The following is a 17,243-nucleotide window of genomic DNA, read 5'->3' as shown; positions in this document are numbered from 1 at the left end:
TGATAGGGAGCAATGCAGCTAGCCACTGGATATTGAAAATGACCGTTTGGGTACAACCATCCAAACAGATCCTCTTACAACTCTACAAGAGCACCCCCCCAAAACTCCATGGGTGGCATTCCATTATAGTTATCATTTAAAGCAAAACTGAAAGAGTAAAAATGCCCATATGTGTGTGCCTTATGAGCTGACCAGACGTAAAACAGAATTCTTTGTTTATCTGTCCTTGACTTACTCCAAGCCACAATGAGACACTTTTCTGTGGGATTATCACATATGATGGCTAGTGGATTGTGTGCGACACATGATGATGACCGGCTCAGTGGTTCGATTGAGACAAAGCTCTTAAGCCCTTCCCAAAACCAAACTGGCACCAGAAAGGGGTCGTGGTCACTGCGGTCTAACCCATTACAGTTTTCTAAACCCAGTGATGAAACTATGATATCTGAGAAATTTGATCAATACCATTGGTGGGCTGCACTGAAAATTGCAATGCCTGCAGCTGGCACTGGTAAACAAAAGGGACCCATTTCTCCATGGTGCTGTTCAGCCATGTGCCACACAAACAAGGCTCCAAAAGTCGAACGTATTAGGCTACTGAGTTGTGTGTCACCTGTTATATTATATTATATTCATTATATTCATCTGACCTTTACACACCCAATTGCCACTCCGACAAGTATCCCAGCAACTTTTTGCAGGGAGAATACTTGTCCAACCAGCAAGATGAATGAAATGCTTTCCACTAGTTCAGTGAATCCTGAAGTACAAATTTTTAATGATACTTGGATAAACAAACTTATCTCATCAGAAAAATACATTCATTGTAATGACTTCTGTTTTTATTAATAAAGCTGTATCTGAGTCTGGTTACAATGGCTAAAACTCACAGCATTGAACCACAATTTCTTCTGCACCAACCTAGTATTTATTTGCTTATTATCTGTATCCCTCCAGTAGTGTGTTCAGACTCCATGGGAGAAGCATTCTTTTCTGCCGTATCTACAATGCTTTCCTCCTCCCTTGACAATAATAGAAACTCAAATATTTACTAAATAAATTACCACGTATACAAATTTTTACTTCATTTCATCAATTTTCAGTAAACATAGTCATAGAAGTGCTAGTGAACATGTGAGCTGCACGATTTGGAGCATCTCGTTTTCCTGTGAATTGTAGTATTTTGGGACACTTAATGTATCTGAGGCACATCTGAACAGAATTGATCACCAGAATACCACCGTGAGTGGGACCTGTATTCCGAGGTGACAGGAGGGACTCAGATGCATCTTCATGCTGCAACCAACCTGCAGTTGAAATGCAAAAAGCTCTGCAATAAAATGAGTTGCCTCCAGAGCCCAGCAAGAGTGAATTTCAAAAACTTAAATTACTGTAAGCCACATGGTTCTAATGGTTGCTAAATTAACTTGGGCCTTCACTCAGGGGAAGCATGCACTTTGAAGGCTGCCATCGCTTATGGACTTTAAGCATTCTTTATTTTGTCTTTTCTTGACTTATGCATGTTGGAGTAATGGATATTAATCTGTCATCTACAATAATTAGTCATAAGTAATGGATGTTGGCTTTTTCTACTAATAACAAGATTATCCAATATTCCAGCTTCTACGATTGTAGAATAGACCTATGAGAGGTCCTGTCCACATGCACGTTTATTTACAACAAATCCCAGAATCCAGTGATGCCCATACTTTAACTGGTGTTCAAATGGAGCCAAGATGAATGCTTGGTCAACTCCTAGTTAGGGATGAATAGGGAGATGGATGTCTAAACATCTCACTCTAGCTTAGATTCCTGCTTGATTCTTCCACAAACCCAGCATCTAGTGCGACACCTTTGTTTATTCCTTCAATACTTGATTCCTTTCTCTGAAAATATTTAGTGATAACTGCTTATATAAGAAGTGTCTGGAGCTAAAACAGTGAGCAATAACCAGCATAGCCCTTGCCAGGAGGGAGCTTATATCTAAATGAAAAGGCAGATAAAATGTGATGCAATTATAGTATCTATCATAGAGGACAAGCAGAAATCAATGCAAAAGTAAGTACCTATCTCAGGCCTGATCCAGTCTGGGCTATAAAGTATCATAGCAGGAATGGGTAGGACTTTGTTGGGCAAACAGAAGAGAATGATGTGTACAAGGGTGTCCCTCTGAGTTACAAAGCTACATACAATTTTTAAGAAACTGTTTTATTGTTGTATAAAGAATAGCCTGAGGAGGAATAAAATAATTCTTTTAATCTTAGAAGGTTTTTTTTTAACTAAGAGAGAGGGGAAGAATTTATGAGACTTTAAGAACTGACAGAGTTACAACTTGTTTCTAAGATAAAAATCACTCTGTAGAGTATACAATGTCACTTAGAATATACAACCTCACTAACCAGTATAGCAAGACAGGAGAGCTAGCTTGAGGGCAAAGGTCAGTTAACTACTTTTGCTCACTTCTAAGTAGGCAATTAGATAACTCATGATAGTTTGAAATGTGTTTTCCTACGGCTTTCTTTCAAGGAGGTTTGCTTTTCATTCATTAAAGCAAATGGAAGAAGATCAATTGAGATGATCTGAAATAAGCTGGCTTTGCTATGATGGTGTTTGGAAAATGTTAACACAAAAAAAAAAACAGAACTGGTAAGTCTTCCTAATTTCTATTAGCTATGGGGTAATATTGAATACTGAATGTGAGGTATTTCTGGCATAAATGACAATAACAAATACCAAATATGCAATAAATTAATTTCTGTAAGCTTGATGTATAAAAATTGCATTGTATATTATATAATACACAGTGATACACATTTAATTATATAACAGGCATATATATTGTAAAAAGGTATTATTCTTTTTATGGATGAGAGAGCCTTGATGTACTGTGTTTATATCAGAATTTGATATTTGGTTTGCTTTATATTTGCTTTTCCTGAAGATTGAACTCAGGGCCTCGTGTCTGTGAAGCATGTTTTCAGTTGACTAAGCTACTTGTCCAACCCCCAACATTCAAATGTTTAAATAAACTAAACACTCCACACACAACTTTTGCCTTCTGTGAAGTATATTCACAGCAAAGTTGCAAAGCTCCGAAGAGAAGAGGAAAAATGAAAGAGCTGGGGGACACAGAGAAGCCGATAACGAAAATTAAAGGAAGGATTTTTACAGGGGAAAAACAATTTCATTTTATTGTAAAGACCTAAATGAATAAAAGAAGACTTTGAATGTGAGGATGATTAAAAAGACAAAATCATTAGCTAAAGATATTTACAAGTTTAGACTCTTTCATTTTGATTGTAATTTTAATTAGCTGGACACAGGGGGGAAGAAAATGAAAGCCTACATCATCTACTTACTCTTTAAATTGCCTCTACCTTAATTTTCTGCTCTTCAGTTCTTAATTTTCTCTATTTTTGTTCTAAGTAATCTGGTTATCAGGCGAAAGTGATTTCCCCTCAGTCAGGTTTAGCATTCAGTATTTGCATCTGTGAACCAAAAGTTCATTTTATTGCTTCAGTGTTTATTCTTTCAATAGCGAAAACTCTCTCCAGGTAACTTTTTTCCACTCCTTTGTCTGTGCAGCAGGGTGCTTTGTATACCCCTGACAGTTAGACAGTTAATAACAAAGGCTCCTATTTTTAAAATAATTATGCTCTATTTACACAGTTTCCACAAAATTTACTCATAAAATTTAGGAAGCAACAAAGCTTCAAAAAGCTGTAGGTTTTCTGTTCATTAAAACAATTTTTCTATGTGCAAGTAAGTCGTTTGCTTCTGTTTGAAAAAAAAAATGGCCAGAAATTCAGTGTTAATCAAGTCGGAGGTTTGCATGTATATGAATAAAATTTTTAAAAATTACATTGACATAGAACAAGGCACATCTGTTTAGAATAACCTACTTTGGAAAGGGTTTGTCTTCAAGATATTATCTGGCTTTTTAGGAGGCTATTTATTTTGCATTTGTTAAAGAAAACAAAATTAGCATAGCTAACCATGTATTACATGTCTCTCATTTGCCCCGTTTCCCAAAAGAAATTCACTTAAATAATGTGTAGCCTCCCTGTTCAAGTGCCTTGGGGTCGGAGGATGAAAGGCACTATTTAAGCGGTGACAATTATTGTTATTATTCTGCCATGGATAAAGAGGAACAATTGCCTTTTAAAACTATTGTGGACAATTTCATTTTGCTCCCCCATACCTCAGAAACAGTGTCTGTGCTCTGAACAAGAACCATGCACTTTAAGTAACACAACATATAGAGTCGTGGCATATGGGAATTGAATACCCTGAAGATCATAGTGGCTGTCAATCATAGTCATCCAGAATGGTGTCGTTTAAGGGACAGCAAGAAAACCCGGCTATGCACCATCAGTGATCTTGTGTGTGAAATTCCAAACTTTATTCTGTGTTTTCTTAAAGCTTTCCTCACCATAACATAGATGCCGTCCTTCCGGTAGATAGCTTTGTATCCCTTATCGCCGTTGCATGATTTTCATAAGAATGAGCTCCAGGTATTTCCAAATAGGTTGGCACCCTCGGGGGATTGAGGAGACAGAAGTGAAATAAGACATCAAAAAGGGAATTGCCGGGGACTTGGAGGTTTAAAAACATGCAGAAAATTAAATACAGCCGCAGAAAGGCTCATTCCCGAATGCCCCCAAGAATGTGATCACTGACACTGGAATCCTTCGGCAGTGTGAACAAGGACCACTATAAAAATTCCCTTACATGCAAGTGTTCAAATGCGGGGTTCTTGGGTTTGTCCTGCATCTGAAGTGACAGGTTGAGGACTCGCCCTTTCAGTAATGAATCTCTCGCCGAGACACGTGGCAACTGAAAGGTCTTCTTTGATGGTGTGCTCTAGGAATGCGGTGCCAATTTGCTTACAGTTTGGGTATGCTGGAGCCGCATGCCAGGATCATCATTTGTTCTTGTCCATCTTGTCTAAGAAGTGTACTTATAGACTTGTGCACCAGAATCAGCTGAAGTGCTCTAAGCACACAGATTCTTGAGGCCTCACCTTTCTTTGGGGTCCAGTGACCCATTTAGGAAATCTGCAGAGGCCTAGCTAAAACGTGAGGGTGCAGGCAGACTGTTCTGCAGTAAGGTGAATGCCACCTGCTGGGCTTCCTACCAGATGCAATCCCCCACCCTCTGGCTCTCTGGCACCCCTCCTCACTGGTCTAACGCCGCTCTCACTGCCTGTTTAGTTGGGTAACCATATGGCTCCAGTTTTCTCTTAAGGCTCCCCAGTCCAGTTCTATTTATGGACTACAGTAAGTGCTCAAGCACTGCCTATTGAGCAAAACAATAAATTAGTGAAGAAATCTAGGAACGCGCTACGTGTGCATTTTAAGGGGCGGAGGGAGGAGAGAAGGACAAGTATTCTGGGAGGTTCCTCCAGGTTTGCTGTGTGCTGGTCTTACGGTAAAGGCTTGGTGTTTGCTGGTGTGCCACTGAAAGACCATGGAAACATTTCAGGGGACCCTACTCACTGGGGCGTTTTCTTGTGGAGGGTATATCTGTTTCCCAACCTCTTCTGAACGCTCTGCTGTCCAGCTACTGTGAGCTAAGCACCTCTATTTTCTACCTTGACACCTTGGCTTCACCTGGCCTCACTGGGGCCGAATGACCATGGACTGAAGCCTGTGAAATGAACTGGCATAGCCCTTTTACTTTTTTTTATTATCTTTTCCAGTTATTTTTTTTTTAGGTATGTAGATGGAGATTTTTCTCCATCCCTCTGGGCCCGCTGAACTGGTTTCTCTCCACCTACCAAGTCCGCATCGCTGCTTATGAAATAGCCACTTTGACGTTTATTATCAGTTACAATTGCTAGACTCAGACTTCTTACTGTCTAGCTCTAACTATAAATTAACCCATTTCTATTACTTTATAGTTTACCACGAGGCTTGCAGCTTGTTACCTCACATCTTGCTTCCCTGGTCAGCGGCTCTATGGCGTCTCCCCACTCCGCCATCTCTCGCTCCCTATCTTTGTTTCAATTTTACGCCCAGGTATATTCTGCCTGGCCATTGGGTAAACAGTGTCATTCATCAACCAATAAGAGAGACACGTAGTCACAGCCTACAGAAGCACATCCTACATTACAGGTATTGTGTCGCAAGGATGGGAAGTTGACCAGCATAAAAAGTGAAGGTCTTGCCAGCAAGACGGAACAGGGAAACGGTCATACCTGTCGATAATGATCAGACTCCTACTATGTGACAGTCATTGTCCCAAATACTTTAAATGTGGTAAAAATTCACCCAGTGAAATGCATAAGTAGAAAACTACTACTATATTCTATGAAGATTAGGGAAAAGTCCAATAATTTGCCTCAAATCACATATCTGTCAAGGTAGGACTGATGACGACAGGCCCCAGCCCGGCCGGGCTCCAGAACTATAGCTGCATTAGTTGCGCGTGGAGCGGAAGGTAGGAGTGACTGATGTTGCTAGGCAACGCTCCTGCTACTGTGGGTGTTTACATGGTAGACAGGGAATGCTGAACAGGTCCCCTTGAAAGGAGAAAGCAACTTGGGTCTTCATCAGCCACTGGTACCCATTTGATTCTGTTCAACTGAATGAGGATGTGGGAGGCTCAGTCAGCATTTCACTTTGAAAACTCTTTGAGAGCTAAAGAAAAAATAAGCAAATAAGAAATACATCAATGAAGAATCAATCTTTATTAGAAAAATGAATTTGTATGGAAGCAAGTGTTCTGTGTTTAATTTTCCAGCTGTATATTTAAATTTTCTCTTAGGCCTTTAATTTTATGCTATAAATTTCAGTAAACCACTATAGTATTTATGCATGTTCTAAAACTGTAGTGTAGAAGGACGCGCCACAAAGGAGCTAATTCATCTTTACTGATGCTCATGAATCCATAGAAGACTTTAGTTTAACCAAATCCTCTGAGCAGGAGCAATGTTGTAAAACTAGAGAATAAAAACTTCTTGTTAGAAACACGGAGTCGGGTGCAGAACGATGCCCGTCCAACAGATATGAACGTTGTTATTACTTTGGAAAGAAATAAAAGAATAACAAGTTTAGAAAATTAACTATCAAATTACATTTTTTTAAAGAGGGACACTTAGAATGTTGATGAACAAATAGAAAATGATGACTCAGGGGCACTAAAAGTGGGAAATGGGCGGGCTCTACGCCATCGGCGTCGTCGTTAAACCACAGAGTGCTGAAGAGGCAGCTGTGCTGCCACCACAGTAAAACCAGCCTTTAAAAAGATGCTTCTAATTAAATCATGAAAAATCAAAAGAGGAAGTGTTCAGGGAGACCAATTTGAAGACCTTATTAATGGCGCTGTCACGGAGAGGGCTTTGTTAGATTCGAACTAGCAAAAGCCACTGCTCCTGTGCGACATGCCACAAGCATGTCGCTCTCCCGGAAACCCTTTTCTTTCAGGATAAAAGTTTCCTGTTTTGCTCTTGTTTTCTCCAATAGCTGGATCTTTTGGTTCCGTTAAATTCTAGTTATAGTACTTTGACATTTGATTTCATGGTTTTATTAATCTCTACCCATATATGTCCACACACTATTTGCTGCCTCTTCTTGCCCAGCGCTTTGCATTCTACCTGTGTGAAGAAATCACCCAATCAGTTCGGCTCTTCCTTTCCAGAATGATGCCACTTAAGTGTTCATTGTTTAATGTTTGAATATACTTTTTCATTAATTCTGATGATTTTCTTCTATATACCTTTGGCTTCAAAGCCAACCAAATTCCTTGTGATTGCTATATTTCACTTTCTGCAGTTTATAACCTCAAAACTCCTTCTAATACTGTTTTCAATATCTTAGTCTGCTTCTGCTTTCCTCTCCCTCCCACAAGTCCTTTATTTGGAGAGCCTGACATGTAATGAATGTAAAAATAGATTTTCTGGAGATCCTGTCTTTGTCATTGAGGTCCAGGTAGTAAGGCAGAGCATATTTCAGGCATATCAAAATATTTTTATATCAAAATTAAAGTATTCATTTTGTGAAAATGGCCTTTTAATCTCTTGATAGTTATTAAAATAAAGTTCTCCCGCATTTTTAATGAGCAGTAACTGTCTTTGGTAATTTTTATGTTGCTGAGATAAAAATACCCTGGCAGAACCAATTTAAAGTAAAAAGGTTCATTTTATCCCCCTGCTCAGGGTTGCAGTTCATCAGGTAGGAATTCATAACAGCAGAAATCTGAGCAGGAACAGTTGGCCACGTTGCACTTGGCCTAGTAAAGACACTCTCCCACTGCCAGGCCCAGAGGCCTGCTTCTTGGGTGATTCTAGATTTTGTTGGGATCAATTATCCCAGTAACCATTAAGACAAACAAACAATGACAACAAATCCTAGGGATTATTTCTATAGTAAAGCATCCATTTTACAGGCTCAGATACCTTTGTTTCTGCATGTCACTGGGCAGACTTAGACTTCATAGCCATCACACACTTGCTGTTCACTGTCTTTGCTTCATTTTTGCAGTTGAAGATGTTATCTCTCAGCATCCTGTTCCTGCTGCCATGTCTCTCTCCCAACATAATGGATTCCTATTCCTCTGGAACTGTAACTTTCTCTTCTGCAAGTGTCTTTTCATCATGGTGTTTAATCGCAGCCACAGAGAAACAATGAATAGATTCTCTTTGATTTGACCAAAGGAAAGGACAACACTCCTTGACCCATCCATATTTCTCATATCTAATAACCCTACACCTTGAGCCAAATTACCTGACCTCAACATTATGGTTTATAACTTGAACTATTTCCTCCAAAGATCTCCAGCCATGACCTTTCCAGTCAGCAATATCTCACTTTGCATGGCCAAAGTGACAGACCATATTTTCTGCTGTACTTTAGATACTGAGAATAGCTAAGGAAAATCCCCAGGACCTTCAGTCAGTTAGTCCCATCACACATTCACAGCCTGGAAGGTTGGGACGTCAGTGCTATACCATAATCTTAATTGCACCCTTTCGTCTGCCATCCCATCTGAATTCTTCAACATCCTGTGTCTCCTGACGTCATCACCAAATAAGCTTGTCATTATTTGACAAGACATTAGCTTTATTCCCCATTAGCTTTAGTCCCCATTTACCTCACTGGAGGTAAGTATTACTTCTTTGAGATTTAAGAAAAGCAAGGATGAATTGCAGGGGAGATACCATGATAATGAGGTGGTTTTCTCAGGGTGAGGCTTATCCATTGCACTCTGGATGTGCTGACCCCAAGATTTCCACAAATGTGGGAAACATGATTGCATAATTTGTGGTAGTGGGGGGACTTTGCACTCTTCCTTGGATTAAAAGACAATCACAGAGAATTATGGAAGAATAATTAGTACTTTTTTCCACTTTTCATATAGTTCATACCTTGTAATAAGACTAAGAAGAGGAAAGCGTGTACATTTATTCAACACAACTGTCGAGAACAGGAGTCTTTACAAAGGAAGGCCAGAGACTGGTGGGATGACTCAGCCAAAAGGAGCATTTTCTGCTCCTCCAGAGGACCGCAGTTCAGGATGCAGGACTCACATCAGGTACCTCACACACTGCCCATAGCTCCAGCTTTGGGCGATCTGACCTCCCTTCTGGTCTCTACGGGCACCCATAAACATGCCTACATTCCTATCCCCCGCCACACACATAACTAAATATAAACCAAGAGTTGACAATGACTTGGAAATGTGGTTGTCCAGCAAGGGGTGTGGTCTAATGACAATAAACGGAGGGCAACCCAACCTAGTAGGGCCTATTTGTTCCAACTCTTCACTGTATATCCATGTCTTCATTGTTTCCTCGGGAGTTAAGGACTCTGCTGGAATAAAAGTCTTATGATCTTTTCTGCAAGGAGATTCTACAGATATTGGTATATGGCCTGCTGCAGGGGAGAAAGAAAGAGAAATCAAAGAGTCCTTCTGTCTTCTCAAATGCCAAGAGCCCATGGTTAGGGTAGTAAAGCCTAGGACTTGTCCAATTTAGGTTGCCTCACTTTTGCTGAGGGCTCATCCTTGTGCTTGAGATTTCAGAACTTTCTATCTGTTCTAATTCTGTCTGACTGAATTTCCTGTTGTCATCCATGTATTTTATCTTCAGTTGATCTTCTTAACATCGTAGTCACTGTTCTATTGTTGTGAAGAGATACCATGACCAAGGCTACTCTGAAAGCATTTGCGTGGAGACTTGCTTACAGTTTCAGAAGCTCAGTCCATTATCATCATGACAGGAAGCATGGTGGCATTTACAGTGCTAGAGAAGTAGCTGGGAGCTTTGCATCCTGATCCAAAGGAAGAGAGAAGAATGAGAGAGAGAGACAGAGAGAGAGACTGGCCTGGAATAAGCTTTTGAAACCTCAAAGCCCATCCCCAGTGACACACTTACTCCAACAAGGACACAGCTACTCCAACAAAGCCATGCTCCCTAATCCTTTCCAGCAGTGCCACTTCCTGGTGACTAAGCATTCAAATATGGGGACCTCATCTTCATTCCACATTAGCCTCTCCACATGTCTGGCCACCTCCAAGTATTAAATAAGCACTGTTGCTGCTCCCACCCATCCTTTCCCTCCTCAGCTTCCACCACTCTCACCTATGCTAAATTAGTTTGATCAGAAGACAGGGAACTCATGCTCCCTCTGTACCTCTCTAGTACTCTTGTCTTTTTGGGTTGTTTGACACTATCGACACTTTCTTGACACTCTCTACTCGTTTGGTTGACATTGCACGGCCTGTTGTCTCATTCTTTTCCTTCATCTCTGGGTTTGTGATTCTTTCTACAGCGATGCACCAAGAAGTTTGTTTTCACTCACTAATCTCCTTGCCCTTCGTATACTCTGTAATCATCTAGGAATTTCATTATTCTTTGTGATTTTGAGTGCTGCGTAAGCTAATAAACTCGGTGAATATTCGTCTCCTCTTTAGGTACTCAGCTACCTACCCACACCATCCTTTCAGATGTCCTATAATAACTATATTTGGATCATCTGAAGTGAAGCACGTCTCTGCCCACCCCTCCCTGTAGTTCACATTTTTTCTCTTTGATGAATTCAGTGATGTTGGTGCATCTAAACACAATCTGCAATTTACTACTCTGCCTAAACATTTTTTGACACATTAACACCTGAAGGTAGATCTTTCCATTGGCGTAATGAAGAACCTGGCTCTTCCTTACCCATCTCTTCATCCACACTTTCACACTCACCCAGCCTCATGGTTTAAGCTTTAGAAACTCCGAACTATTTACATTCTTTCAGAATCTCTGTATGATTTTATGATGGGTGTCTTTGTCCATGCTATTTCTGTGTCTGAAATACTAGTAAAAACTCTTGAGAATTTACTATCTGACTCTTATTCATCTTTCAAAACTCATTCCAAACAATACCTTCACTAGACTTTATCAATCAATAACTGTGGAAATAGGAGAAGGCAAAGCAATTCACCTCTGAGAGCAGAATTTGCCAGGGCTGAGCTTTTATGCTTATTTGTGCTCCTTGGTGGATATTTTAGAAGTATACACTGAAGACTAGCTGCTCATGCACGAACAGGTGTTGAAACAGTATCACTTCCTTCAAAATACTATTTTAAGAGCATGTTTAGGTACCTCACTGTTTCTGCATTTGGTTTTAATTGCATTGTATTTTCCACTTTGGAGGTAATAAAATAGAATTACTAGGTATGAAATAGTGTCACTGTTTTCTGTTTACTGGGTTAGATGAGTCAAGTAAGGAAGGATCTGTGGGTGCCCAAATGTGCCACAACACAGGGGCCCTGGAGTGTGGCCCATTCTGTACACATTTACATGCTGGCTAATGCACTGAAGGCCATCCAGTTTATGTTAGGTACTGTAGCCTTGAAATATTACATTTTTTAACACATTCTCCAATTATTCTTCAGAATAGCAAGAAAGGAAGAAAGACTATGCTGGTCCAAGGCCACGAAAGAACTGTCCTGCACTAGGCCAACAGTTTTCATGGATACACCTACAGCTGAGTCATTTCCAAAGATATTTGTAAGTGTGTAATACCACAAATCACATTATACTGTATTCTCCACAGAATGAATCATTTTATTAACATCTGCTTTTTATTTTGTTTAACTTACCAACGAAACAAAGCCAGGTATTTTCCATTAACCTGACTAGTTGCATACCCATGAGGCATTCTTTTCCCCAAATATTTGTTTACCACACTAGTTTTTGTTATAATAATTACTTATTATTATTATATGTACAAGTTTATGAGTATATGAAATGTGTGTATAGGACATCTGTGCACCACAGTGCCCATGTCTATGTCAGAGGACAATTTTGTGGAGTCAGTTTTCTTCTTCCACATTTACACATACTCTGAGGACCAAACTCAGACTATCAGGTTTGCTCAACAAGCGTCTCTACTCATCTTGCTGGCCCCAGTAGCTATTTAGGGATCATAAGTATAACATAAGTTATTCTCATTCTCCATTTGGCATTCCTCTTCCTAGTAACATTTATACTTTATGGTTACTCTCTTTTCTGTATATTCATGATGGATTATTAGAGACCATTTATTCTGTCTTCCTTTATTTTTTCAGCATTACTTCAGCTCTTCTTTGAAGGTTATTTATTGCTTATACTCCAGGAACATCCTCTTTCATATTGCATGGTTTATTCAATGTCAAATGATAGTTTTATTTAAGTAGAAGAGTGTGATAATATCCCTGTCCTTTGCTTTATGATAAGTTAGCTCGGAACTGACCATACAGGGAAGCCCAAAGGCAACAAAGCCAGCTTCTCCCTCTTCAGAATTCCCCCTAGACAAAAGGCTTTTCTTTTTCTCCTTCTCCTTCCTCTCCTTCTCCTTCTTCTTCTCTCCTCCTCCTTCTCCTCCTTTTTCTTCTTCTGAGAATGAAAGCTCTGATTTTGTTTGCAACTTGGAAAATAAAGGTGTGGCTCCTGAGGATTCTTTCTATGTGGGGGTGGGCAGGTGAGTGTAGGAGGACACGAGCTGGGATGAAGAGATGGCAGTGCGTGCTGTCTGCGAAGCCCTCTCCTCCCCACCCCTGATGATTCACAATCCTGCTTGTCTCTGGGGCCATGAACTGAGTCAGACAGACCACTCTGCATCTCAGGCCCTAACCATCTCTTTACTTTAATGCTATGACCGTCTTCCCTCTACCTGTCCTTTTGCATTAGTGTTCTGATATCACCCTTTTGGTATTACTGTCCAAATAATTTGCTTCTACCAAAACCAAAGTGAGAGCTTTGTGTTTTTAATTAATTTATATAAAAGTTTTATAAAATGAAGGAATTGGTACATTAAAATTCATGTGTGATATAGACACTGCCTATTGCTTTGGATTATTTTGATGAAAGGATAGTTTTAAATTTTATGTAGTCATTTCGCAATCTTTTCTATATTTCTATTCTGTTACATTTTGAAAATTTCTAGTTATTTTACGTGTTTGCTGTTGGTATATTATGGATTCATTTGTATTGCTTAGGGTTTTTCAATGATAAATGTACTGCCCATTAAATATGTATCTGGTATATGGAAAATTTTCAAACGAACTTTTTTTTGGTAAAAGTCTTTTCTCTAAACAAGAACTTATGACAAATTTTAACTTATAAAAATAAGAAAGCTTTTTGCCTATTTTTTTTGTTGTTGTTTTGGTTTTTTTTTACATGCTTGGTCCTGTATTTGAGGATATCTTTAGTTTATGGAAGACAAATTTAAAAGCTCTAATGCATTGTACAAAATAAGTAATAAAATAGAATTGATGCATAAATTGCAAAACAATTATATTAAAAACTAATTATTTTGGAATTCTGAACCATTAATATTGTTGGTTCTAAGGCTGTTGTCATTTTAGCCAAGTTGTCCTGTCTTGGTGCATATGGATAAATAGCATTACGTTAAGTATCTTAGCATAATTGTGATTCTGTCAAAACCTTTTTGGTTCTTTAATTTTTCCCCCTCTAACTGACTTGCTATTTTGTCTCTGTTACTTGGCACTTAATATCAGTTCCCAAGTGAGGACTGACCTGGGGTCAGACCAACTATCTATGCAGCTCTTCCACAAGCTTCTTGGGAAGAGAGAAATGATGAGCCAGGGATATTATTTGATGAGAAGAGTCTGGAAGTGCAAAAATGCCCTGGTAGATACCAAGGCTATAGGGGGAAGGAGGTTTAGCACTAGGTAATTAAAGACAAAAGGGAGAGACACAAGAATCTAGTGAGAATGGGGTCGGAAGACTAAGGGCAGACATGGAAGCTGATATGTACTGTGACCAGGAGTGGGAATAACCTTCACCAATTCCAAAAGAGAAACCAGGGTGGGAATGCCCTTGCCCTTGTTTGTCTGGGCTGATATCATACGACTGAAGAACCTTATATAAAAGTTGAGGGTTCCAAAAATGAAGTCTTTCCTGTCAGATGAAGTCAGTGCAGGAACTTCTGAAGCAGAAGAGCTGATGCCTGCCTGTCTGCAGTGCTTTCTCAAGGACATTCTAAAGGTCAAAGGTCATTTTTTTTAACCCCTGGTTTACATGCATCCCATGCTTTGTAGACTTCATGTGTGTGCACGGGTTTTTGCAGCATTTATCTTTAACATAAGAGGCTTTTGACCAAGCAGGTCCCTAACCCCAGCATTCTCTACTGGTGAGAGGTCCCCTAACTTGGGTCTCCACCGAGCTGGGTGCTAAGCTAGTAGCCTTCCTTTGTTTCCTGTTTTGCTGTAACTTAACTAGTCAGAGCACAGGAAAAGCCAGTCACCTCCACAAAACATGGTCAATCTTAGAACATTTCACTTCTAATTCTATAACTAATTTCAGAATCACTTTACTGCTTTGCCGACATGACAGCGTTTGACTAATTTGTCTTTCAAAGAGCTAGTAAACCTTAATTTCCTGCAGCAGCTTTGAGTGGATTTCTGTCTCTTTCCACTGACTTTCAACTCATGCAATTTAAAAGCTGAATGTGAACTGTAAAACTCAATCAATTTGGTAGTATTCTTTTAATATCAATTTTTATATAATTAGCCCCCAAACTGTGTTCAATTACTAACAATTAATCCTATGCACTTTACAGGACAACACTAATTTCACACTTAGCAGCATTTGAAAGGAAGGTGGTGCGGATCCCACAGTGGGAAAGTTCCTCCCTGAAGAGCTGTGCTTTGTTGCACAGACTAGACGATGAAAATGTTTCCCATTGCAGCTCTCTATAGGAGCCCAAGTTTCCTTCAGCAAACACATAGGAAGAGTCATGCATTCTTTAATTACAGTTTTCAGTGGGACAGCCAACCTTTTAAAACAGATTCCGGATTGTATGTTTTCTTTTGACAATCTTCTTGAGTTAGTATTTTTTTTATCAATGCTATATACTTACTTGTTCTACTGAGGTTGACTGTGAAAAGCCAAACAATGGAGCCATAACAGGACAAAGAATGAGAATGACAGCCAAAGGCAGAAAATTGTAGAAAACTTGTTAGAAAAAAGATCCCCTTAGAAATCAAGAAAAGCTGGCTTGGAGGTTGGCTCCGTTGCTGAGAATGCTTGCTGCTCATGTGTATATGGACCTGAATTCCGATGTTCAGCACACTCATAGAAAAGCTGCGCACAACCTTGCAAGGTTTTAACTCTGGTGTTGTGCGGGGAGAGGGGTGTGCATAGACTAGAGGATCCCTGGGGTGTGCTGACAGCCAGTCTAGCATTTAAGGTGAGCTCCGGGTTCTGTTAGAGACCTGGTTTGAGAACATAAGAGGGAGAATGATAGGGCAGGGTATCCAACAGCCTCCTGTAGCCTCCGCATCCACGCATGCGTGTGTCATGCATTAACCCCTGACACAAAATAAAACTTGAATACAACTTAAATCAAGAAATCCTAAAATTAGAACAAACTTAGTGCACTTAAGATGCAGCTCAGTGTTATAGCTCTTGCCTAAGATTCACAAAGTGCTGAGATCATCTTCCACCTCCCCACAAAGAGAGCTAAGGCACTTAGTACATATCTGATGCAAATATACTGTAATGCGACATGGCTTTTCTAATGTGGAATAGGCTAGCCTTGAACTCCTAGAGCTTTATACCCCTGCCTCTGCCTCCCATGTGATAGGATTATAGACATATGCTATCATAACCAGCTATTTTATCTTTCCAATAGCAGCAATCTCCAAATGATGAATAGAAATTTATTATTTTTACTGATTTGCATGTACCTAAGTATTTTTCTCCTCACATTTGATGTCTGAAGATGGCATCATCACATCTGAATCCTATAAAGACATTTTTTTCACTTAAAATATTAGAAATTATCCTAATAATTCAAGGTCAAATACTATGAATAAGTCAAGGTTTGAACTACCACCTTGTACCGAAAACGAAAGAACAGCTAGCAAACGGTGTGCCTGGTGCTCATCCAAAGGTACACATGCATCAGTTCATTTCGATATTTCATAGTTTAGAACTTTTAGGTCCTTTCTGCTAGAAATTGGCTGATGAGGAGTTGTAGCCAATTTTAAAGTTTTGTAATTCATACTCAGATATGCAAATTGTAAGTATATTATAAATTTTTTAAATTATAGGAACAATTTATAGTACAAAGTGCTATTGCTCAAAGGGCTGAACAGTGACCTAGGAACACAGAGTTCTGCATGTTAATTTTGATGAAGTCTCAGTGTGACCAATGTATAGCTCCCTACTCACCCATTATTTCCCTCTCTTATTTGAGTATAACAACTTTCTTGAACACTTGGAAATGAGATCATGAATGATGGAGACTGGCTAAAATTAACACACACACACACACACACACACACACACACACACACATACACACACTATTATGGGGCCAGTTTTAGACATTGTCACACATTGTAGACATAAAGATAAGATGAATGACCCACAGAGATGAGTATATGGAAGCCACCATATCCAAAACTGGAAAGTTTATTAAAATGCACATAACTTAAAAACAGATGTTCATAACAGTTTTCAAATGCACCTGTCAATAATTCATCGTTTAATTAACTTTTTGTGCTACGTTTTGTTCAATGCTGTGTGTAAATCTCAACATATGCATAACGCATAATAAAGTATAATAATAGGCCTCTTTCCAAAGACAGGACGTTCCTCCTTATCTCCCTAATAATAACATTTTCATCACACACTTAGACTTCACACCAGGAAAGCACAAGTCATACAAAGAAATGCATTCTACTTAAAAGTGGGACATTAAAAAAAAAACCACACTCATTTCACAGCCATATATAGGAAA

At 39.4% G+C, this 17,243-nt stretch overlaps 1 pseudogene; it reads left to right on the top strand.

The window, feature by feature from the left end:
* The first annotated feature begins 9,141 nt into the window (after positions 1-9,141).
* Positions 9,142-9,295, top strand: LOC125401313 (U1 spliceosomal RNA; annotated as a pseudogene).
* Positions 9,296-17,243: the final 7,948 nt, after the last annotated feature.

This window comes from Myodes glareolus, chromosome 8, assembly GCF_982192425.1.
Source record: "Myodes glareolus chromosome 8, mMyoGla1.1, whole genome shotgun sequence".
NCBI lineage: Eukaryota > Metazoa > Chordata > Mammalia > Rodentia > Cricetidae > Myodes > Myodes glareolus.
Note: the sequence above shows the minus strand (reverse complement) of the source record. Positions and strands in the feature narration are given on the sequence as shown.